Source organism: Tenebrio molitor, chromosome 1 (assembly GCF_963966145.1).
Source record: "Tenebrio molitor chromosome 1, icTenMoli1.1, whole genome shotgun sequence".
In the NCBI taxonomy this organism is placed as follows: Eukaryota; Metazoa; Arthropoda; class Insecta; order Coleoptera; family Tenebrionidae; genus Tenebrio; species Tenebrio molitor.
Window position 1 is genome coordinate 19,862,999 of NC_091046.1, and position 24,128 is coordinate 19,887,126.

General features: G+C 31.0%; 1 protein-coding gene and 1 long non-coding RNA gene across 2 annotated transcripts in view; both read left to right on the top strand.

The window, feature by feature from the left end:
- Window positions 1-24,128, top strand: part of LOC138141598 (uncharacterized) — a 106,969-nt gene that overhangs the window by 16,258 nt on the left and 66,583 nt on the right. The window lies entirely within an intron of this gene.
- Window positions 12,336-24,128, top strand: part of LOC138128524 (knirps-related protein-like) — a 28,958-nt gene continuing 17,165 nt past the window's right edge. The window contains exon 1 of the mRNA XM_069044727.1: window positions 12,336-12,752. The gene's annotated coding sequence lies outside the window, so the exon portion shown is untranslated. The remainder of the gene's footprint in view (window positions 12,753-24,128) is intronic.

A 24,128-nucleotide genomic window follows, 5' to 3' on the forward strand; every position in this document is an offset into this window, starting at 1 on the left:
AATAATAATTTATACTATAAATAACTTTGTTTTCTCCACCAAATTCGAATTTTATCTACGCACAATCCAACAGCAATGCTAATTTCAAACAAATTAATTAAAAAACTATTAGCAGCGATTAATAGAAATTTCTGAATAAGGTAAACAGCTGAAATAAAATTAATTGTTTTTTTTTTTAATCAGGAAACTATGTAGTAGCAAAACCGAAATTCTGTTTTGGTAGCTTTTTTCTAAATTAACATAGATGCACATCGCTGTATAAAGTACAGGGTATCTATAAATAATTGTCTGGTGCAGCTTGCTATGAAAACTTATCAAATTTTGAATGTGCCGCTTTATTTGTAGAATACATTCAGCAAACACTGGTTGTCATATTTTCAGGTTAGGTTGTTGGCTTTTAACCAAAAACAAGTTTCACGTGTGTTTTGCTTCCGTTTACATTAATATCGGTTTTTTTTTAATTTTACCTCAAACTTGGCATTGAGGAGTCGATTTTGAACGCACCACTCGTGTAAAAACGTAAGATTTAAACAGCTGATCCGTCATCCGTAATCCGTAGTGCGTTCACAATCGACTCTTCAATGCCAACTTGGACGTGAAATTAAAAAAAAACACCCGATATAATTATGTATTTAATATCGACACCATCAACAGGGGAACACACATCCCCCCATCATATCGCCACACAGTGTACCTATATTCAGGAATTACTATGAGCACGAACAAAACGTCAATGTCAGAAGTGACCGTTAATAATAATAATAATCAACTAAAGTTGGGCATCTGTTTCTAAAAGGTGGCAAAATAAAAAATTTTTCCAAAGCTGGCTTGACCCGACATCATTTAGAGCAGGGATGAGCAACCTTTTTTTACAACGGGCCAGCGTCAAATTTCAGAAACATGATGAACTCAAATTATATCTTTATTAACAAAATAAATCTAGTATAAAAATTACCGAAATAAAATACTCAATGAGAAATTTGGCATTGCTTCTTGGTCATCAATTGGTCTATATTTGCAGATATAGACGACACAGCAACTCGCACGCAGCTTTATAACCGTACATCATCGATGATCGCTTTTAATTATTTTCATTGCGGAAAACAATTATTCGCAAACATAGGTACTACTTCCAAGAAGTGTCATTATTTGCTTTGCCTAATCGTGGGGATTTTTCTAAACTTATGTATTTTTGGTAGAAATTATGTGTCAACATTTTGAAATTTATTTCTTAAATCCGTGTCGTTTTGTAAATCTATTAATTCCATTTGTAACTCATCCGGAACTGTTTCCACGTCTATGTTAAATGGGGAAGAAAAAATGTTAAAACTACGAACGGTTTTTTCAGGTTTCGGAAAGGTTTTCTTTTTTTAGGTGTGCAAAATGTGACATGTTGTTTGACAACAGATGTTTGTTCCAAATTTTAATTTGCTTTCAAAAGCATTAATTTTATCAAACATGTTATGAATGAACTGGTCTCCTTGAAGTTCCATGTTTAAGTCATTCAAATGCTGAGTTATATCGACGAGAAAGGCAAAATCACACATCCATTCTTTATCTTTGAAATGGGGAAATCGATATTCTTTCATTTCCACAAACAATTGAATATCATTTTTTAAGTTATATACTCTTTTTAACATAGCACCTCTACTCAACCAACGCACTTCTGTGTTGTAAATTACATCACCATATTCACTTCCCCAATCTTTTAAAAACTCATTAAATTGGCGGTGATTTAACGCTCGAGATTTGAGAAAATTCATAAGTTTTATTACAGGCGTAGTAACATTAGGCATATTTAAAATTTTTGCGCAAAGATTCTGTTGGTGAATTATGCAATGGTTAACAAAAGTTTCAAAAGTCAAAATGTAAAATCTTTAAAGAGCCGCATGAGAAAGTGTGGCGGGCCGCGGGTTGCTCATCCCTGATTTAGAGACACTTGTATTATAACGTAGACTATACTCGTATTCAGATTTCAGACGAACCATTCAAACCCAAAATTGAATCTGATTATGAATTATACTTTTACATTTTTACAAACTTTAATAAAAATAAAATTCTACAATTTTGTAATGTTCACGGGCTCATTTTAAATATGTAGTTATTTGAACAAATATATAAAATTGTTTTTCGTTTTTACTTTCATTTTGATCAGTTTAAAGTGTTAAAGTGAAATAAATCGTTTTGTTATTATTTGATGTGTCTACATTAACAACAACCTATGTGCTGATAATTTGCTATTAAAAGCTTTGCTCATAAATTATGATACAAATTGTACTTTTACAACATACATAATAATAATGATTTCTGGGAAATTTTGGTTATTTTGAATGCAATTTTTATTTTGTAGAAGACCTAAAACACTTGTCTCGTAAGTGATAATGTGTTGTGCTTTAAAGAAAGAGGTAAAAATATCTTCATTGAAGTTCAGTTACCTAGAAAGTTAGTGCGATTTTCAATATTAATATCCTAAGGGTATGTTAATTTATATTGAAAATTTTCTCATAGAGATCTTTGACCTTTGCCTTAAGTACAGAATACACATAAATATTCGATACATGTTCAAATCAGATAGTTGCATTTCACAAAAAAGTAAAAGACTAGGTGTAGATACTTAAAATAAGGTGAATAAAATGTGTCAAAATTACGTGTCCTTTAGTATTTTGACAGAAGCAAATATCGTTAACGAAGAAAGTTTTGAAACAAAAACACACCTCAATTTCGACGAGTCGACGAGTACTTAGTTTAATAAAAATTTAATTGCACACCATCGTTCCGTTTTCACATCATCAGGTGCGGTAGATTTTTTGATTGGAAAACAATTTAATTGGTCATAAACTCTGTTTGCACACAATACCACGGAAAATGGTGCCATCACGAGTAACAGCATGGTAATTAAAATTAAACGAGCTTACGTAAGTTGTAAAAATGTATATGTACATGTATCTACGCCGCACGTGTTACGTTCACGCCCGACGCCACAGGACGCTCTTTTTCATTGGTCGTCTCGTCATACCTACTATTAATATAAATTTACATTATGGTCAGGTTAATTTATGCGCATACTGCGCATTCACGGATCTACATTTCTGGTGCCACTATCGCTGGGGAATTTTTACCAATGAATTCATGTGCATTCGATTATTCTTGTTTTTGCACTAATTTTACAAAATTACAATCAAATTATAATATAATAAATATAAACAGTTAATTCTTGAAACCGTCTGTATTGTTAGCTTCTTAAGTGATTCATTCACATATTTACATACGGAAAAGGTGCTTGCTATGTTGAAAGGCATAATAATTAGTAAGGTGGTATTAAAATAAGTAGATATATTGATAATATCAGATCACAAGAGTATGTGTCGTAAATACTAACCCAATTAAATTTTTATTTGCATTACTTATAAGTATTCTTAGTCAATACTTTTCTGCTTCTAACCGAAACAATCATGAAATTTCCCTATTATTGGTCATATGTGATTTTTAAATTATCTTCAAAATTATAGCTGAATTTGTACTTATATGAAAATGCTGTTACCACGTCATAAATTCATGAAATTCCAACTAGAAATTGTTTTAGTCTAAATGACGGGCTATACAGGATTTTTACTTATTTCCGCTTTAACCTACAGTCCAATAACTTATACATGTTTTTGGATGAGGTGCTTTTTTAAATTTAACAGAAGGGCGCCACAAAAATATAAAAGTAAATCGCTTCTAATTTACACCTAGATTGTTTGTACCAAAATCATTTTTAATATAAAGATTTTTAGTAGAGTTTACCGTTATACATTACTAGATATTTGAACGATATTGTCATATTCGTATGTCCAAATTTCTTCGAAATTGTGCATTATTTCAAAACAATCGACCCGATTAACACCAAAATCAATAGGCTTACAGTCTCCACTAAATGAATTATTTTGTCTAAAGAAATATTCAAATCGATGGGTCTGGAGTTCATCCAGAAACAAATATTTTGGAAATAGAAAAATTCAAATCAGTTAATTTTTGCAAAAATTATTCTGAACAAAAAAAAAACAGACAGATAAACACGTACAGCCTTCATATGAAAAATCACTTTTCTTTGTGTCTTGAGGATATATAGGCAATCCAAATCTGACCGTATCTGGAACGCGTTTTTAAACCCTATCACCACACATTCAATTACTTACGAAACTTTAAAAATATATTACTTCACAAAATTAAAAATCTGATTTCTGGATTTTGAGTGTGTAAACTTAAGTCAGTTGTAACATATTTTTAATATTCCATATAATATCTAAACATATTTTCTGAGAAATTTGTATAAAATAATCAAGACAAACTAGTAGTATAAAATACGAGTACTTGGGTAGTGTTTAATTTTCAGTACGAACAAGAAAAATATAGTTTTTCATGAAATCAAAACATTACATTGTGTTTTAAATATACAGCCTCTCCCAGAAATGCCTCTCCATAGAAAACAGGCATAGGCCGACAGCAAAAGAGACTCCAAAATGACTAAAATTAATTTTCCCGTAGTTCACATAATCGAATTATAAACTTTTCAATTTCACCAATCCCGAAAGGTCGTCCTCAAGTATTACTAAAAAATCGGACAGCAAAAATAATTATTGATACCGCAACAATCAGCGAAAAGTTTACTTAAAATTTTGACTTCGAAACCTTGGGAAAGCAAAATTGCTTTGATGGTGCTCAATTCTGACTGGTCAAGTTTAAGATGTCTTTTCTCTATTATCGCTAGAGAATTTTTTTCTTTAAAATAGGAAATAGGAAACGAAACACAATCTACAGACACAGTCAAAACCGCTACGGGGAAAACAACTTTTTTTAAATTTTAGAAGAGGACAATCCGAATCCAAATTTATATCGGATGTTACTAACTCAGTAACATCATTAAGAAAAATATTTTCTAATTATGTATTAAAATGTGTGTTATTTTTAATGTATTTTACTTTTATTTAAGAAGCAACAATTTAAAGGTGTTAGATACCTACACATATTACAATACCATAATGCAATTGCCAATGATTTAGTGTAGTTGAGTGGCTAGCCCAACGCATCCTCTATCCCTCTATCTTTTGCAGATTTTGATTACTATACCTATGGAGGAGCAGGGAAAGGATAGAAAAGGAGAGAGGTAGTAATAAGAATTAAGGTTTTTGTTTTGGAAATTTTTGGAACTGTTAGAGTATATTAAGTATTAAGAACGGTAATGACAATGTACCGATCGAAGACAATTGTTTGGAGGAGGAGCTTGCAACGACTCAAAAATTGTCTGAGATCGGTACATTGTCATTAACGTTCATGATGCTTATGAGATTTTTTGCGCGATTGGATATTTATTACAAAACATTCACATCTAGAATAGGCCCAATGTGATACGTGTTTTTGTGCGCAAATATCGCCAGTTGTGTTGAAAAACAAGCAGTAAAATGAGTGATATTAGTGATTCCGAAAACGAAGTGGATGTTGTAGAAGAAACTTTGAATGTGGGGTGCGTCACAAATAAAGAATTTTTGAAACTAACGACCTCAATGTGTAATTATGGAGACAAGGAAAATTTGGGGTATGAAAATTTTGATAATACTAATGTCGCGGCAAGTTCGCTAATATTATTTCATTGCAGCGGCAAGGAATGCCGACCACAAGAGCCGTATGAGTTTCCAGAAAGTGCTAACATTTTGTCTTCAACTTCCGTCTACATAAATGAAGAATTTTCGAAACCAACAACCTCAATGTGTACCTAATCAAGAAGACAAGGAAAATGCGGGGTATGAAAATTTTGACAATGCTAATGTCGCGGCAAGTTTGCTAATGCTATTTCATTGCAGCGCCAAGGAAAGCCGACTACAAGAGCTTTATGTGTTTCCAGAAAGTGCCCCCACATCTTGTCTTCAACTTCTGTCTACATAAAAATTATTATAATAATCGATTAATTTTGAATAAACTTTACTTACCGTTCTAGAACACCAAAAATTACTTACCGTCGAGTTTATCGTTAGCAACGAGTAAACAGAGCTTACCGTCTTGGAAACAGACGTGGTAAACAAGCAAATAGAGTACAATCGCGCAAAAATTTATATTTAAGTATGTTTATATTGTAACTCGGACTCAAAAAGCCCGTAGGGCAAATAAGCATTTGTTGATTATTGCATCTTTCCATTCTTCTTTATTCTTCGCTATCGTCTTTAGGTCCGTCGAACTCAAGCCTATTGCCTCGTGTTCCCTTCTTCTAGCTTCTTCTAGCGTTGAGGGGTGTGCACTTTTTCCTTTTTTCTACCGGTTGATGTTCTAGTGCTTGTCTTACAATGTTGTCATTTGCCTTTCTTAATGTATGTCCAATCCAATTCCATTTCCTTCGTTTTAGTGTGGTTTCTACTAGCTCTTGCTTGGTTTTGTTCCACAATTCGATGCTGTTTATTTTGTCTGGCCAATGTATCTTTAGTATCTTCCTTAGTGACTTGTTTATAAATGTTTGCAATTTCGGCATTGTCTCTTTGTCAACTTTCTAGTTTTTAGCACCGCTTAGCAATACGCTTTTATTTGTGCAGTTCGACATTTTGACCTTCGTGTTTGTTGAGACTACATTTGTTTTCCATATGCCTCCCATTTGGTTCACCGCCAGTTGTGATTTGCTTATCCTTGTTAGTACATCTGACTTGGCTTCCCCCATTCGTTTCTATTACTACTCCTAAATAGTTCACTCTTTGCACCTCTTCGATGTCGACCTTCCCTATCTTGATTTGCCTTATTTGTTCGTTTCTATTTCCCGATGTAGTGATTTTCTTGACGTTTATTTTTAACCCTGTTTTTCGGGCCTCTGCCTCCAGTTTCTGTAATTTCCCCTGCATATGGTTTCTCTTTTCGGTTAGTAAATACACAGTCGGCAAATCCGATATCTTCCAATTTGTTCTGCAATTTCCATGATATTCCGGTTCTGTTGTCTGTTATCTTTTTCATTATCCAACCTATGATGATAAGGAACAGCGTGGGTGACATGACTCAACCTTGTTTTACTCCGCTTTCTATGTTTATTGGTCTGTGTACTTTTTCCGTGCTCTACTCTCGCTTTGTAATCGTAAAATAGTTTTATCATGCGTATCATCTTGCTCGATTTTCAATATAATCTCAGAATTCTCCACATTTGTTCTCTATTGACACTGTCGAAGGCCTTTTCGAAATCGATGAATCCAATGTTTACATCGCTTCGCCATTCTTTGGCCTGTTCCAGAATTATTCTCAAGGTGCATAAATGTGGTCTGTCGTGGAGCATTTTGCTTGGAATCCTGCTCGATTTTTCCTCAGCTTTTTCTCTATCTCGGGTTTGATTCTTTCTAATAATATCCTTGCTATTACCTTTACTGATACTGTGGGTATTAATGTTATTGCTCTCCAGTTGTTGCACTTGGTGTAATCACCTTTTATTGGTATTTTTATTATTCTCCCTCCTTCCATTCGTTCGGTATTTGTTCCTTTTCCCATATCATATTGAAGAGGCTCTATTGTAAGATTTCTACTGTTTGTTCGCCCTCTGCTTTAAATAATTCTGTTGATATATTATCGCCTCCTGGTGCTCTCCCATCCTTCATTTGCTTCAGTGCTGCTCTAATTTGTCTTTACTATCTTTTCCGTGAAATCAGAATAAAGGGTGTTCATCTAAATGTCCCCTCAAAGTTGACGTTGAAGAGTCGATTGTGAGCGCACCACGGATTACAAATTTCAGATCAACAGTTTAAATTTAACCTCACTTTTTGCGTTGTTTGTGTTTTTAATCTGCAGTGCATTAACGCATTAAAGGAGTCTTAATAGTATATTATGATACAAGTTTATAAGGAAGCCTTTAAAGCACGCGCGACGAGTTTAAGAGCACGACGCGTAGCGGAGTGCTTTTAACGTCGCAAGTGCTTTAAAGGCCCTTATAAACGTGTATCATACGCTATTTTTTATTATACCTGGACTACAATCTGAAAATTATAATAAAAAAAGTAAATTGAAATACCTTTTTCGAAGTAATCTGTGTCATTAATCGTTGATATAGAAATGATCAATTGTTGTTGTTTCGTTGCTATCATAAATTTTCTATAAATGTTTATTTATCATTGTTCAAAATGTAGGTGAATTTGTTGTTACCTAAGCAACCTTTAAAGCTCGGCGTGCTTGAATCGCCTGTTTTCGCACGCTCAGGCGTGCTTAAAACGGCGATTCTGATGCAGGTAGGGGTTTTTCAAATCTAGAAATACTGCTAAAAAATCAAATTGCTTCACTAAAAAATTATTTCCTCAATAGAGCTCGTGATAACACCTTTTTCAATGCTTTGGTTTCAGCCGATAAAGGCTACACACCTTTAAATTTAAGTGATAATATAATTTCAGACATTGTTAAGCCAAATATACCTGACACAATAGCAAATATAAAACAGAAGTCTTTACATGGGAGATACTTTAAAGAACTGGAACAACCAGAAGTTAATATTCGGGCATCTCATGCATGGCTTAAGAAATCAAATATTCACCCTGAGACGGAGGGTTTTATATTTGCAATACAAGATCGTGTTATAAATACAAGAAATTATAAAAAACACATATGCGGTTTACAATCGATAATTGATAAATGTAGGATTTGCGGAACTGAAGGGGAAACAATTGAACACATCATTTCTTCTTGCACCGTTTTGGCTCAAAGCGAATATAAAAAACGACACGATATATTCGCTAAAATTATACACATGAATTTAGCTGTTAAATTCAATTTATTAAAGAATACACAACCACATTATAGTTATGCACCAGAAAGTTGTTTGGAAAATGACAGTTACAAGTTATATTTTGATAGAACAATTTTAACTGACATTCATATTAAACATAACAGACCAGACATTATAATTTTAAATAAACAACAAAAGCAAGCATATCTTTTAGATATAGCTGTTCCAAATTCACATAATATAACACAGACATATAACACAAAAATTAATAAATATTTAGAGCTGTCCGTTGCTATGAGAAATCTTTGGTGTTTAGAAAAAATTTCGATTTTACCACTTGTAATTTCAGCAACGGGAATAGTACCGCAATCTCTTTTTAAAAATTTAAAAATTCTGGATTTAGATAACACATTGGTAGTTGAAATTCAAAAAGGTATATTATTATACTCATGTCACATCGTGAGGAAGTTCCTTAACATTGACACAGAACATAATACACAACAAAGTCAAAATGCGGAGGCAAGACGCCAGTAATTATGTTGATAAGCACTGCACTATTACTTGATAGTAATATCCGTAATAGTGTATGTACTCCGGCAAAATTGCCGTGCCGCCGGGTGGAGGTGGGATAGTGTATTTTCAAATCATGAGGGTAGTAGGTATCACGTTTTATATATTTTGTAACTAATTTCAACTATTTTAATCTGGCAATAAATACCTACTGTTCAACTAAAACTTGTATTCACACTACTTGCTAGCATTTTGGATCGATACTTTAAATTTACTTTCCACTGTAAGTGAATTACTTTAAAGTTACGCTCAGAGTTATGATTGACTTCATACATAGGTATATCAAGTCAATAGGTAAATTGACGTAGAACTTCTTAACTGTAACGTTTCATAATACAATTTTAACTGATAAATAGAAATGTACTTCAAAATCCTATGATCTATATAATAAAATACAATGTAACAAAAAATTTTTATATAATTCTGATAGTCAGGTTCGACTATTCAAAATTTTCAATTATTTGTGATGTAATCTAAACTTAACATACACTATTTGTACAAAAATTAACTAAAAGTAACAAAGATTCAATATGTATTACGTACTGACTTTATCATAATTACAAAGCACTCCAATTGAGTGAATTCTTTCTAGTTCATTTCTGAATGTACACAATTCAACTTAAAAACAATTAATTTAATTAGGTACAATGAACTATAGCAATTCATATCTATAACTTTCATATTATATTTCTCTGCATAGTGGTTACAGTCAGAAGTTATAAACAACCAAGTAAACTGAAATTGCAATACATTTGACTAAACGCTCGTTTACAGCCATACGCGTGCACATTATAGAGTTAGTAACAGCCACTATAAACATGTATCACAGGATTATTGCGTATTAAGTTCATCAACATATTTAATGTAATCTGGACCCCTCTGACCATTACCATGTGCACCTAAATAAAATATAGTAATGGTTTTTTGATGAATGGCACAAACGTAATTTAAAGAGATTAGATAGATTTTAGACTTCCGAAAATTCCAGTCGGACATCAGTTAATATTTTTTAAACTTAATTTTATGCGCATTCGAGCTCCAAAGGTTTAATTGCATATTATGTATTTTAAAACTGTAAACTTTCTTACACTCCTACGCAAATATAATTTACTGTTTTCGTTTTCAATAAATCAAATTAATTTAATAATTGTAGAAATTTCTTGTTTTCTTTTCGGTTTAATATATACAATAATTTCTACGTAATTATTTATACTCATTATGATGAAAGATATATGACTTATCAACTTGACAATCGAATGTATTTATTAATCAAAGCAGAATATATCATTCTGTAGATACTCTTTATACCTACTTCTGTAGAATTTATAAATTCTCTTAATCTTTAAAGAATGACATTCTGTACAAAAATTGTTCGGCAAATAAAAGCCGTTGAAATGTTGAACTATTTTATGATCAAGAAAATTTAAAGTAGGTACTACTTATGAGGATTTTCTCTGTCATTACTCGTTAGGTATCTTTCATCCTTATAAATAATTTTTTCTGTTGTGTAAGACCCAAAATGAAGACTAAGAGCAACACTAAATTTTTTGTTACAGTAGATTCTACATTTTATGATATCGAGTACGAGATTTCAAAATAAAATTCTATTTTACTCGTAACAAAAACCTTGCAATTATTGTTGCGTAAATAAAATATCCGTAAAAACCATTAGTTTTATCCTAACGCTCATATCCGCTATTTAAAGTATAGCATAAATTTGGTGTAAAAAGTCTTGAGCAACATTTAGCGATTTGCAACCGGCTAAATTTTAATTTCCCCTTGTCAATGAGTAATCACCCAATTATTTAATATTCATGCTCTACATAATTAGGCATGTAATTCGTTGTTCATGAGTAACAATGGTTTTTATTTCTTCATGGTCGTGGTTGATCCACACAGTTAACCGCACGCGTCATAACGTAATTTTATTTGGTTCAATGTCAGGTTCGTTTTAATGTGGGAATTTAATTAAAAGTGAAAACAATGCACGATGATCGTAACAATAGTGTTTTATTAAACTAAATTTCTGTGAAAATGTCTATGAATAACAGACACCATTACCATAACCTTATAGAAACAATTGCAATTCTTGTCTGCTCTAGCGTTAAAATCTCCATTTACATTTAACATCTTATTTTACTTTTATGTAGCAACTTTCATTAAAAAATTATATAGCACCGGCTGAAACTTTAAAATATGAAGGTATATTAAACAATTTTTAAAACATTTTAGCGTTAAATTAAAGTAAAATTGTTATTTATGTATTAATTTGTCCTGTTTAAATGATTACAGTTCTCTCGATATCTTGACCTACTCTAAGATGTTTTTGCTTTATTAAAATATTCATTCTTACGAACTACCTATTTGTTTTTGCAAGTACATTACGTGAACTGTAAATATGACAAAATTAGAGTGTTTCATTAATCGTCAGTTTACTACTTACACTTATTATCCTATAATATTTTTAACCTCTTCTCAATAATTTAAAAATAAAATACAAATTTACTGTTAATTATAATTGAAGTGCTAAGTGATGCTTTAAACTTATACCTATTCTACTAACATGCTTTCAGCTTTCCATACTGGTTCATATTATTTATGTGTTTTAGTTATTATCGTATTCATCTGTTTCTAAAAATTAATTTATAATTTACAAACTTATCTGTTTATTGTATTCGCAATTAGCAAATTAAAATATCATAATCACAGTCTTTAAAGCTGTACCTACTCAACGTAAGTTAAGTACCTAATTAATTTAATTATTTCCAATATTTTAAGTGCATGAATACATTTACCGTTTAATATTTAGATTTCCAGCTGACAACGCCAAACGTCATGAATTCGACGTTAGACTGAAACCGAAGAGCATAAAAATAGACCGTAAGGTTCGTATCTTTCCCCACCATTGAAATCACACCAATGACTTGAAACTTATATATAAAAAAGAAGATGCTTGTCTGTACGACACTAATTCAAACATCAATATTTTACCCCTCCATGGCCCCCACTCGTACGGACGACTATCTTCAACAGGTAGAGAATCCCCTCCCGGCAGCGGTATCTCAAGTTGGAGGAGTTTCCATAGTCATTCTTCGTTTGATCTTCGTTGTGGTGCATCAACTTACCCGTAGGGGACAACGGAGGACACCCCTCACGACATTTGCGACAACAATCGCCGTCACTTCAAGCCATTACTCCACTTCTTCTCATTAGACCTTGCTCAATAAATGGACTCGATTCACCGGGTGTTAAGTGATTATAGTAACATCACCTAAATTGTGAGATTTCAAAATTAACACCAGTGAAAGTGTGGTTGTTTTTATTATTAACAAGTGTTAAATTTTCGTTTATTAAACTAGATCACTTATTAGCTCAAGACATGTGTGAAGTGATGTCTGTAAGCTAGTGTTTCTTGTGTCACAGGACCTCTGCAAGGACTTTATTGTAATTACTAAAATTTGGAGCTAAGGTATGTTATGATAATTTACTTTAGTTGGCGGAGATTTCAATGCGCAATTAAGCGCTAACCTCAAGGAGACTGTTGTGATCGATCAGACGGCAAACCTTCCGCCGGAAACAACGTAAACCAATATAGTGGTTGGCGATTATATAAAGGACATTTTATTTAAAAATTAAACAGTACTGCATCTTAAATATAAGCTATTAATAAACACAAGACACAGAAACTGAAATAATGTAATTATTATAAAGTACATAGATACATCTGTGTCGATAACAATTTTCCAATTTTGTTTAAATGTGCTTGACTGGAAACAATTCTATGGACCATATATTTTCTACCTCTACTACTACGAAACTGTAAATCTCTACTAATCCGGCTTATTGCTCGACTTCCAGTAAAATGTGGTTAAGAAAGTGTAATAAATGCTTGCCTATACTTAGTCAAAGTGGTAAGACCCATCAACTTTTAGCTCCTACAACAATAATTTCTGAAAAGTACCGAACCATTTATGGAGAACATATCCATTATAACTCAAAATGTATACTTCCGATTTCAATTGACTTCTAGAGGTCGTGTCGTTTCCTAAAATTCTGATCTATATTTTTTTTTATATATTAAACGGCAACGTGATTCTTCTCCGTCGGATTTAAACGTCTTATGAATAATAGGTTAATGTGCTAATCGGTACCGGCATAATACAACTGTTTATTTAATTTACACAAAATTGTTTCATTGATGCTGTTGAAATTTTGTTAGTGATTGTTAAAGATTAGACAATATCTAATAAAATGTAAAGCGCTTATGTGCCGATCATTAAATAAGTAATTGTATTTGAAAATTATTTTGGAATACAACACTTAATTTAATTTTTTTTACTTCACTTTAAAAACAACTCTCTTATTAACGGTTTGTTTAAAATCGTTATTATTAGTAAATGAACCAGTAAATAGCATCATTAATAAAAAAAATCTAATTATGTATTAAAACAAAGTAGTACTGCGTTTTCCTCTTTAAAACTACTCGTTCAAAAAGTATTTAAATAGTAACAATACAGACCTGTTATGTACCTACACATAAGTGTGGATTGCAATACCTTAATGCAATCATCAATATTTATTATTTACTACTGATATTTGATACTAATTACTTGTAATTACTAATTATACTTAATTAATCTAAAGGATATGTAAATTATAAAGGAAATCAATTAAACGGCATACCTATAGTGCTGTTATAAAACAATTGGTTTTTGATTTGATGTTGTTATAATATGTTATCTCTGGAGCTTGAAATTAATAGAATACGACTTAACCATTTCCAATCTAAGTTTAATTTGGAAATTCACTTCTACCTTATCGTAAATTCATGAATCATATTGCTGCTGCCATCTATCGTTCAAGTGTTGCATCGCGTATTTTTCCCTCTTTCAGCGAATGCTTCCCGACGTGTTCTTTTCGGTCTTCAACATTTTCAATGAGGTATAAAACTGATTAGTATTTGAAAGAGAACATGAGATTGTGTGGGCGAGATAGACCAGACTATTAATCAGAAAGAGTACCTACTCATTATCATTTTATTCAGAGTAAATCAGACATTCTCAAATCAAGCTCAAAATATGAAAAAAATTACGTCATCGAAAATACGTCCGTTTTTCTTAACGGCATATATATCAAACTATAATAATCTTTGAGTAATTGTTCAGCTCGACGCAAGTTAATATGCAATAAATATGGATATGTCGGTACGGAATGTTTGTCCCATACCTACAATGTTCAACGAGCGAATACATAACCTGTACGCATATTGTGAATTATTATGATGTAGTTTCAACCTGCAACACCAATTCTGTGATAAAAATCGTAACATAAATTCTATTCCAATTAAATTATTTTAGCGGATTTATTGGATCTTTTTTTATATTTTTATATCGAGAATAAATGTTTAAATGTTTTTAACATTTAATGCACCAATATATAAAAAACTAATAATAAATATGTATTTAATTTAATACTCAAATTTGCTACCATACACTGTGGTGGGAGTACCTACTATAAATAACTGGCAAAGACTTATTTATTATTTCTTGATCATTGTTCAATGAAGCGGACCTACTACTTAAATTTAAATCAAAAATTTTAGAATTTCTTTTAAATTTAATTATTGCTACTTTTTTTTCGAATATGAATATGTATTAGGTGCTAATAGAATTAATAATGTGTTATATTAAAGGGAAAAGTTATTTTATCCAGAGCAAGTAACAAGTAATAGGTGATTTAAGTATTTTTTACTCGAACAGAACACCTACATATCTTCCCTCCTTAGAGCAAACCTTATAATAAGAATTTCCAATAATAAGTGTTTATTTTATTAAAATAAAAATTTGACACTACTGTTTGTGTTGGAATAAATTGTACATATATTTTTTGTTTGTGTCTATCAAAATTTCACCATTATGACATGTGACATACTAAGAAAAGTGTGTTATGAAAATATAATTTCGTTTGTCCAAAACATTAGCACATTGAGAAATTAGTCATGTTTTCATTAAGTTTATCGGAACACAACCTAAGGCTATCTTGAATAAATAAGTACATAATCGAGAAAGTAAAAATTAGAGATTCCCACAGTTCAGATCCTGTATCGAAGTTTCTTGCGGTTGTAGAGTGACATACACCTATTCTTTGAAAGTAACGCCCAGTTTTACTCTAAATGATCCTCACAATGATGTCATCATGTATTTTTGTAATTCTTGATTAAAGCATTATTTTATGAATAATACAGAAAAGTTGTTTAGTGAATCATTAAATCGAAGAAACTGTTTTAGTCTCGGTTTTCAATTCACTCGTGGTAAATTCCCTGTTTCAAACTCTATATTCATTTTTTTAATCTTTGTTTAATTTGAAATATTTTAATTTGCTTGCTTCCATCAACTTACATAAAAATTAATAGATTTTAAAATTTAATGAAAACGGTTATTATATTTTGTAGCTAATTAAAATGGCGGAATAACCATTTTGATTTAAATGTCCTGACATCCTCTTATTGTCTGAAGAACTATATGCCTGTTTGTTTGTTTTTGGTATAGTTTCTCTATAATGGTTGTAATAGGAGAAAGTACTCTTAGAGAAAAAATGACAGAGACGAGTAAAATATCTGTCATTGATGAACATCAATTAATTGATAGTAATTAAGAAACAATTAACACGAATTTAATTTTAAATTGATTTAAGCATAAATTCTTTTATTTTTCCTTAATGTTTAACTTTATGAAATTATAACTCATATTAAAAAAACATAATACTGATTAAATATTCCAATTGTTAAATCCGAACAAAAAAAATCGGTGCTATGGTTCATGCAAAATGATCTTGTGTGATGTGGTTCCGGACAAATCAATAAATTGTTCAGCAATGAAATATTTAGATCTTGCATTTTCAATTGTTTGCAAAGAATAATATAAACAGTAAATGATTTTTATGATCCCAAGATAAATAAGTACGTATTTACGTACTAAAGTGGCTTTAAAAATAAAATTAATAACATTTGGTATGAAAGGTACAGTAAAACTGGCAATTATTATTAAAATATTGCATGCACAATCATAAAGTTAAAACTGATCATGCTAAAAATTACTACACAACTTTCAAAACATTCCCTCAACCCATAATACTAAAAATGAATATGTTTTGAAGTGATTAAAACAAATCAGATTATGTAAAAATCTGGAAAAAAAAATGTAATTGGAGGATCAGTAGGATTGGAAAAATTACGTTAAAAACAAAATAAGTCCCGAATAGAGAGCCAGTTTATGTTATCAACAGAACACGTCTTATAAAAGAATTAAAATGAAAACTACCAATTATAAAACATAATGAATCTAACTGTGTGGGTGATGGCCTTCTTGTTGCAAATATGGAACATGATTGCAAGACATCAAACTGTAGTCATTATGGTTATTGTCTGAAAGATCATTACCTGCATAATCTTCCTCATTATTCGATTTACCTAGATTGCTAAGACATAAGAAATAAAATTTACCTCCAACAATACAAATAAAATTCGAACAAAAATTTCCATAAAAACGCCATTAAATACATGAATTATTTCAAAATGAAGCAATAAATCAGTGAGATATGTTAAAAGAGTGTTATAAAATTTTGAACTACATTTTTATTACCCTTTAAAACTCATAGCTTATCTCTTAAAGTTTTGGTAACTCGAAAAATGCTCTAACTATTAGACATTAAATCTTTATGATCTGGATAGTACACTTAGGGTCAATCGTATTAAAAATTTTAACATACCATACCGATAATTTTGTTTAAATACTGTTGAAACAAAATGTTATACATATGTCAATTGCACTGAATATTTTAGTAATAATTTCTACACATAAAGAACATGTTATGTGTGACTAAAAAATAACATATTTATTTTAATTTAAAATAAATAAAGTTGTTATCAAATTCAGTTAATTATTCATAAGAAATTTTTTGAACTCTACATAAACTACATAAGATTTTCAACTGTTCTTCAAATTGCTTATTAAAAATATAGTATAAATAATTTTTAAAAATGTAGCCTATAAAATAACATTTAGAGCAGTATTAATATTAATTTAAATGACAATTGTGACAACAAAAAGATTCTAGTTGATCCACATTCATCTCATAATCATAATCACGAGCTTGTGCAGATGCGCTTGAATATTTTCTATAGAATTAAAAAATATAATAAATATGTATATCTAATTATTTCGAACTTTTAAACAAATCAGGTGAAAAAGAAATAAAAATAGTTTGCTCATAATTATTCCTTATTTATATCATGCGTTCAAATGAAAACCTGGGCTGAGTAAGCGTTGAAAAAAGTAAACCATTTGGAACAGTGTAAAGTTTGATTTCCCGCCGTTTGACACGAATGACATTTGTTTATGTTTAATCGTCACATAATTGACATGTCTGTTTTTAGCAAGATATTTGCTTCGAGAATAGGAATCGTTAGTTATCCTATTTTTAATGCATTTGCAAAGAAAGAAGAACAAAACAGAAAGATTTTTTATATATATAAATTTTAGGTGAGCTGTCAACATGCTCTAATTACAACTGTTAATTTACACAGCAAAGCAATCGACGGTTTCCAACGCCTTCCCAGTCCAGGATTTCATTTGAACGCCCGATATATTCTATTTAATATATGCATACGTCACATCTAATGACTAGTAACATAAACCATAAGTTGCATGTACCAAGTGATTTTTTTAACAATTGTAATTTCAAATTTCAGAATTATTCCAATTTCATTAGCTTCAATTTGGTTACTAATTTCAAGTTGAATATAAGTTATCTTTTTATAGTCAAGATAAAGCCGAAAGCCGTTACTATAGTCTGACAATCCACAAACAAAAACACTTTGATTGATCGCTCCCGTAGGTAATTTGCTGGTGTTATTTTTTTAAAAGCATTTTTGTATACTCGTGTTACATCTAAACCCTATTCAATGTTTCAGATGCAGAGGCAAAAACGCTTTTGACATTACATATTCGGCATTATTTAGATTCAGTAAAGTAAAACTGTTTAGGATGTTGTTCCATTGGTCAGACAGCGGCCCAGCGTTAAATTCGCTATTTGATGGATGAGTAAAATTAAGACAATTTTTTGCAATAAAGAAATTATAAAGCTTACATTGTTATGACAACTAGGAAGTAGTACCATGTTAGTTCACACCAATATTGGACACTGTCGGCGAGTACAAAGAGATCTGGATCAGAATATCAGGTGTGCAATGATTGATGGGCTGGACGCGGGTCGGAGAACATTACTAAACGGTTCCTCCTTCTCGTCGTGAAGCCTCAATTCAACACCTCTTCGTTTGATCGAACCCGCGATCTTCACTCCGGTGCGTTTTAATCTTCTCATTATGTAGTAGGTGGAAACATCGTGATCTTGTATGAGCTTTTTTATAATGTTCGCTTAAAGTAACATTTTTGATATTAAAAGTTTGTTACGGTATATTAGTCCGCCAGGTAATCTCTGGACTTCCAAAGATATGTAATTATAAAATGCAAAAGTTCAGATCATCAAAAAAGGAAACTTTTTTTTATTATATGAAACCCTATACAACATTAAAAAAATGCGAATTACTTTTACATACATTTATCTTTACACCGTAAAAAAAATAAATGCAAGTATTTATGAGCACAATGAAGTTTGTCACCGAATGCTTTAATAGTTTTTTGTTAATTTACCGACTTTTTTTGAAAACCGCTTTGAAAATTAGTTGTACATACTTATTTATATTCGAAATTAAATTCAAAAAGCCATTGTTGTTTGCCTCGCTAATATCACGGAAGAGTCTATGAGCATTCTATTAGTAAAGCTGAAACGGAGAGTTCAGTACAGCACCTAGCACTGTTCCATCTAGTGCATCTGCCATATTAATACATACATACGAGTATATTAAAAACACAATTCTAATTTTTCAAGGTGTTTAAGATTAATTAGTGATGTTTGTATATATTAAATATTTGTTCAACCATAAGTGCATATAAAAAAGTTATATACGCAGCTGTACTTCATGAAATGTATTTTTATAACATTGCGCAGGAAGAATCAGGATAAAATTACGATATGCAACAATATATCCATTCTCGGATAACCTGTTGTATAGTGTTCCCATTTTTAATTTGGTTTTACTACCAGCCCTGTTGTCAGGGAGTTAAATACCCTGACAATAGGCAACTACCGCCATAAATCCTAGGACTGTAAAAGAACGTCTGTTGTCTGACCAGGTTACAATATCTTCACTATTGCCAAAACCACAACCCCAGCCCCTGATAATTACAATTGCACTGCCATAAAACCAAATTATAAATGGGAAAACTATACCTGCTTATTTTTAAAAACTCAATTGTAAAGTACCGTTTCAACATTTCAATAAGTACCTACTAAAAAAAAACAATATCCATTTCCAAGTTCATCACGTTAAAAGTGAATGAATGAATAAATACACTTATTGACAAGAAGAATCTAACTTCCTTTTGGGGAGTTTATATACAAAATACAACGCCTTATACTCGTATATGCAAGTTTAAAACAAACGACAAAAATGTTTTGCAAGAAATATTTCTTTACTTTTAAATGAACTCAAAAAATTATTCTTCAGAAATATTTTACTTCCATACAAGGAATGGAAGGTCAGTGATGCATTCAAAATCGAAATAGTTTCCAGATGTCAAATTCTAATTTTTCCATCCTCAAAACGTAAAGAAATGTGATTCCTAGCATGGCGGCTTCGCGTGTGTATTTTTTTACAACCCTTGCAAAATTGCACCAATTTGAATGTTTTTGTTTGTAAAGTATTCGTCACAATCAGAGTCAAAGTTTATCAATTTTGGTACCAATCGAATCTGCTATTTTGGAAATACATATTCGCACTTTTTCGTACAATTTTGTACGTACTTGTAACACTTGTAACCGTCAATTATAAATATTGTATTTGGCAACTTTCTAGCTAATTCTACCAAAATTATCATATTATAAACAATTGTGAAAAATAATGAAACTCATGTTCCCCATGCCATTATTCTTATAGGTTTTGCAGCAAGCAACCATCAACTTATTTCATATAGAATTTGTATGAAGATAGCAAAAGTAGGAAAAATTAGCTTTCAGTTTGATAAAAAGAATACAAATTTGTAAGGTAATTTTAATTATGTACTTATTTATTACTGTGCAGCGACAATATCATGATATAATTTTTGAAAGATCACGTCTGTCAATATAACTCTCCATAGATCACATTAAATTACTAGTTTGATGAAAAGCGTTTATCCGCTTTGGCAGTGTTGATGTACTTACAATGGGAACTTCAAATAATAGATCTAGATTCTTGACATGACCGTAACATATGTTTGAAAACGCATAATACACTCCCGACTGAATATTAAATGGATGGTATGCCTGGCGATAATTTTGTGCTTGAATTTATAATTGCGAATTCTGTGGGATGCTTTTAAATCGATTTATATAAATATGGTTTAATAAAGAACATCGTGTGACCTAACATTATTATTATAATTATTAATCACGCAATCCAAAGGACCAGGTTTTAGGACGGAAAGAACGAAAAGTTACAACCATAAAGTTAATTAAATATTGGCGTATTTTTACAATTTTTAAATTTATAAATAAATAAAATTTAGATTCTTCCGACGCTAAAACACGTTATTTACGGTATTATAGTCCTTCTTTAATAAATCTAATAAGTACACAGATGCCATGTACATACAATGTACCTACAAGAATATAACCTGTAATAGTGACGCAAATATTTATACAAAATAATATTTAATGGATACTTTAGATATAAAAATGTTGTAAATTTTAGACTGACAAGACTAGATCAAATGTTAACTTGGTTGTGGTGTTATTAAAAAATTACAGAATTGACTGCGTAATGAAGAACTTTTATTGATCAATATTTTTCAGGAGTGTCATCTTCTGAATGTAATTATTTGTTGACATTTTTTTAAATATCAACATTTGATATGCAGACCACACATTATTTTATTGATACAAAGTTATCCAATTAGGTCCGACAATAAAAATATAAAATCAAATTCAATGAAATGTCTTCTAAAAGATAAATATTGGTTTTCAGAGTATTCGCAAAGTCGGTTCTTTGTACTTCTATATTCAAAATGTTTTATTTGATTTTTTAAATGACTCATTATCATTTACAACATATTTAAGTGTATTAAGTATTCAACATAATAAAATGTGATCACTTATAACTCAGAGTTAATATATCAATACCATACGTGTATAATATATTCTCCAGCAATAGCTTACAGAAGATTTTTTGATGATAAAATTATTCTAATAAAATAAGCGTAGTTGCATCATCTTGTTAATGCATTTATTTATCGTTAGATTTAATAACTGGTGTTTTCTTTTTAATTTGACGTCGAAGTTGGCGTTGAAGAGTCGATTGTAAACGCACCACCGATCAGCTCTTTAAATCTAACCTCACTTTAGCGTGTTTTAATATGCAGTTTCAAAAATCAGTCGGTCGTTTAACCTCACTTTTTGCGTTGTTCGTGTTTTAACTCTGCAATTTGAAAAATCAGTGTTTTTAAGGCGAGTGATTCATTCACAATCGACTCTTCAAAGTCCACTTTGACGCCAAATTTTTAAAAACAGGCTTTATACCTTATTAAAGGAATTTTTACAAAAATAGGACCCTTATTGTTTTTATTGAGTTTCAGTACAATTAAGAAAAAATTATATAACTAAACGAACTATTATAGATCATTCCTTTAATTGAGCTTCCTCATGTATTCTGTACTCATGTGCCACCATACAAGTTTTATATTAACGTAAATAATAAGGTTACAAACAAAACGGATAATTCTAGTTTTGTATTTTTTATCACCATTGAAAAATTGCAGACTTGTACACAAAACTTTTGAAGTATCTCCTGGAAATAATGTTTATATTGTATAATTAATTATAAGTAAATTCCGGCAAACAAATACATTTCACTTGATTCCATTTCAGATGGTTGTATTGGGTCAGATAAAAACGGAGAGTTAATTAAAATTTAACAACATATTTGATTTCATAATGAAGCACCTCACTATAATTTATAATCTCGAAATCGTTCTTCTCTCTTATAAATGTCTTTAAGCACATAAAGAGATCAACACAAGATGGCCTCGTTGTGAATTATGAAAATGAAGTAACTTCCCGGTAACCCCGCTTAATGAGAAGAATATTCATAAAGCAATCTCAAATATATAGGTCATCAACAAACAGATAAGGCCATAATACTCTAAGATCTAATTAAGAGACTTAATTAACAAATAATTTCAGAAGTTCAGTTGAGTTGTTGGCAAAATCAATCTTTTAAATATATATTATACAGGATGGTAGCAATCTTTATGAAACTTGTAAAATAGTTACTTTGCTAGTAATTGACTACAAAGAAGAGACAAGGCTACGACATGTTTCACATATCCTAATTACACGCGAAAATAATAGCATTTGGGTAGACCATGCATGAAACTTTAACCGCGGCAAATGGGTAGGTCATGAGAACCAAACTATTTTAAGTAAACAATTGTTTTCACTTTCCTTGAGTTTGTTTTATATATCGTCTAAATAGCTATCCATAAGATTGCAAAACTGAAAAGTCGTTTATTTATAGTAATTGCACAAGTGCAACCAACTATTATTTGTGTGACGTTTTTTACGACATTGACTTCATGGATCGCTCGACAGGTACTTATCACTTCAAACCATTGACTATTTTGAGCGTTCACAATAAGAATGAAAAATTTTCCCTTGGCTACAGACTTTTTTAGGCAAACTGACATAACACATCATTACAATGTAGGTTTAATAACACGCGATTGTAGTGATATTTTGCAATAGGTATATAATGTTAACCGATTTTCTGTTTATAATCGCAATAACCCTGAGCCTAATTGCAAGGAAGAAGCGCATCAGAACTCGAGATTATATTTTAATTAATAAATAAAAACAAGGTAAAAATTATTACCGACATTTACGCTGTTCCTGTTGATTTATTTTCGTATTGTTTTAAAACAATCATATTATGTCTACAATTTACATAACTGTGTTATGTTATTTTATGTCAAATAAAGAGCAAAATTTTTTTTGTTTTTAATATATTAAAAAATATTCATTATGAGGTAAAAACTACCTTTTTTCTGGCGCAGAGGAGATTCGGTGCAATATTTATGACGAACATTTTAACCAATTGCCATTGTTAAGCATAACTCAACGACAACCTTATAATTTATATGATGACATAGGCGGTTGTTGTCACAAATTGTATGGTGAAATAAATCACCATAACGGATTTACCTTTGAGAAGAATTTAAGAATTTTATTGAAAAATGAACACGGGTGACTCTTTCTTGCCTGTACAAACTCTTATGAGGTAAATTTTTGCAGTTCCGCTAGAAAAACCAGCACTTTTGATTTCGCAGTCTTTTTACCGTGTCAGGATTTACACAACAGAGACTTTCTGTGTTACACTTATCACGGTCAAACTCCGTTTTATTGAGGTCCGGATCATTAGTAATTTATTAGTTTTGTTTTGTGCGGCACCACTGAACAATCGTACAATAGTCGGAAATTTTAATACAATTATATTTTATTATCTCATTGTTCGATACCTAGATCTTATAAGAACGATGTTCTTTGAAACATATGCAATTACGATAAGGTAAAGACAACGTTTCGTTAAACAATTTATTCCTCACATATTAACTTTGAACATTTTGTTCATCTGTTCATTTACACTCATTAAGTTATCAACGCAGCATGATGCATTTAAATGAAAAGTTTTGTC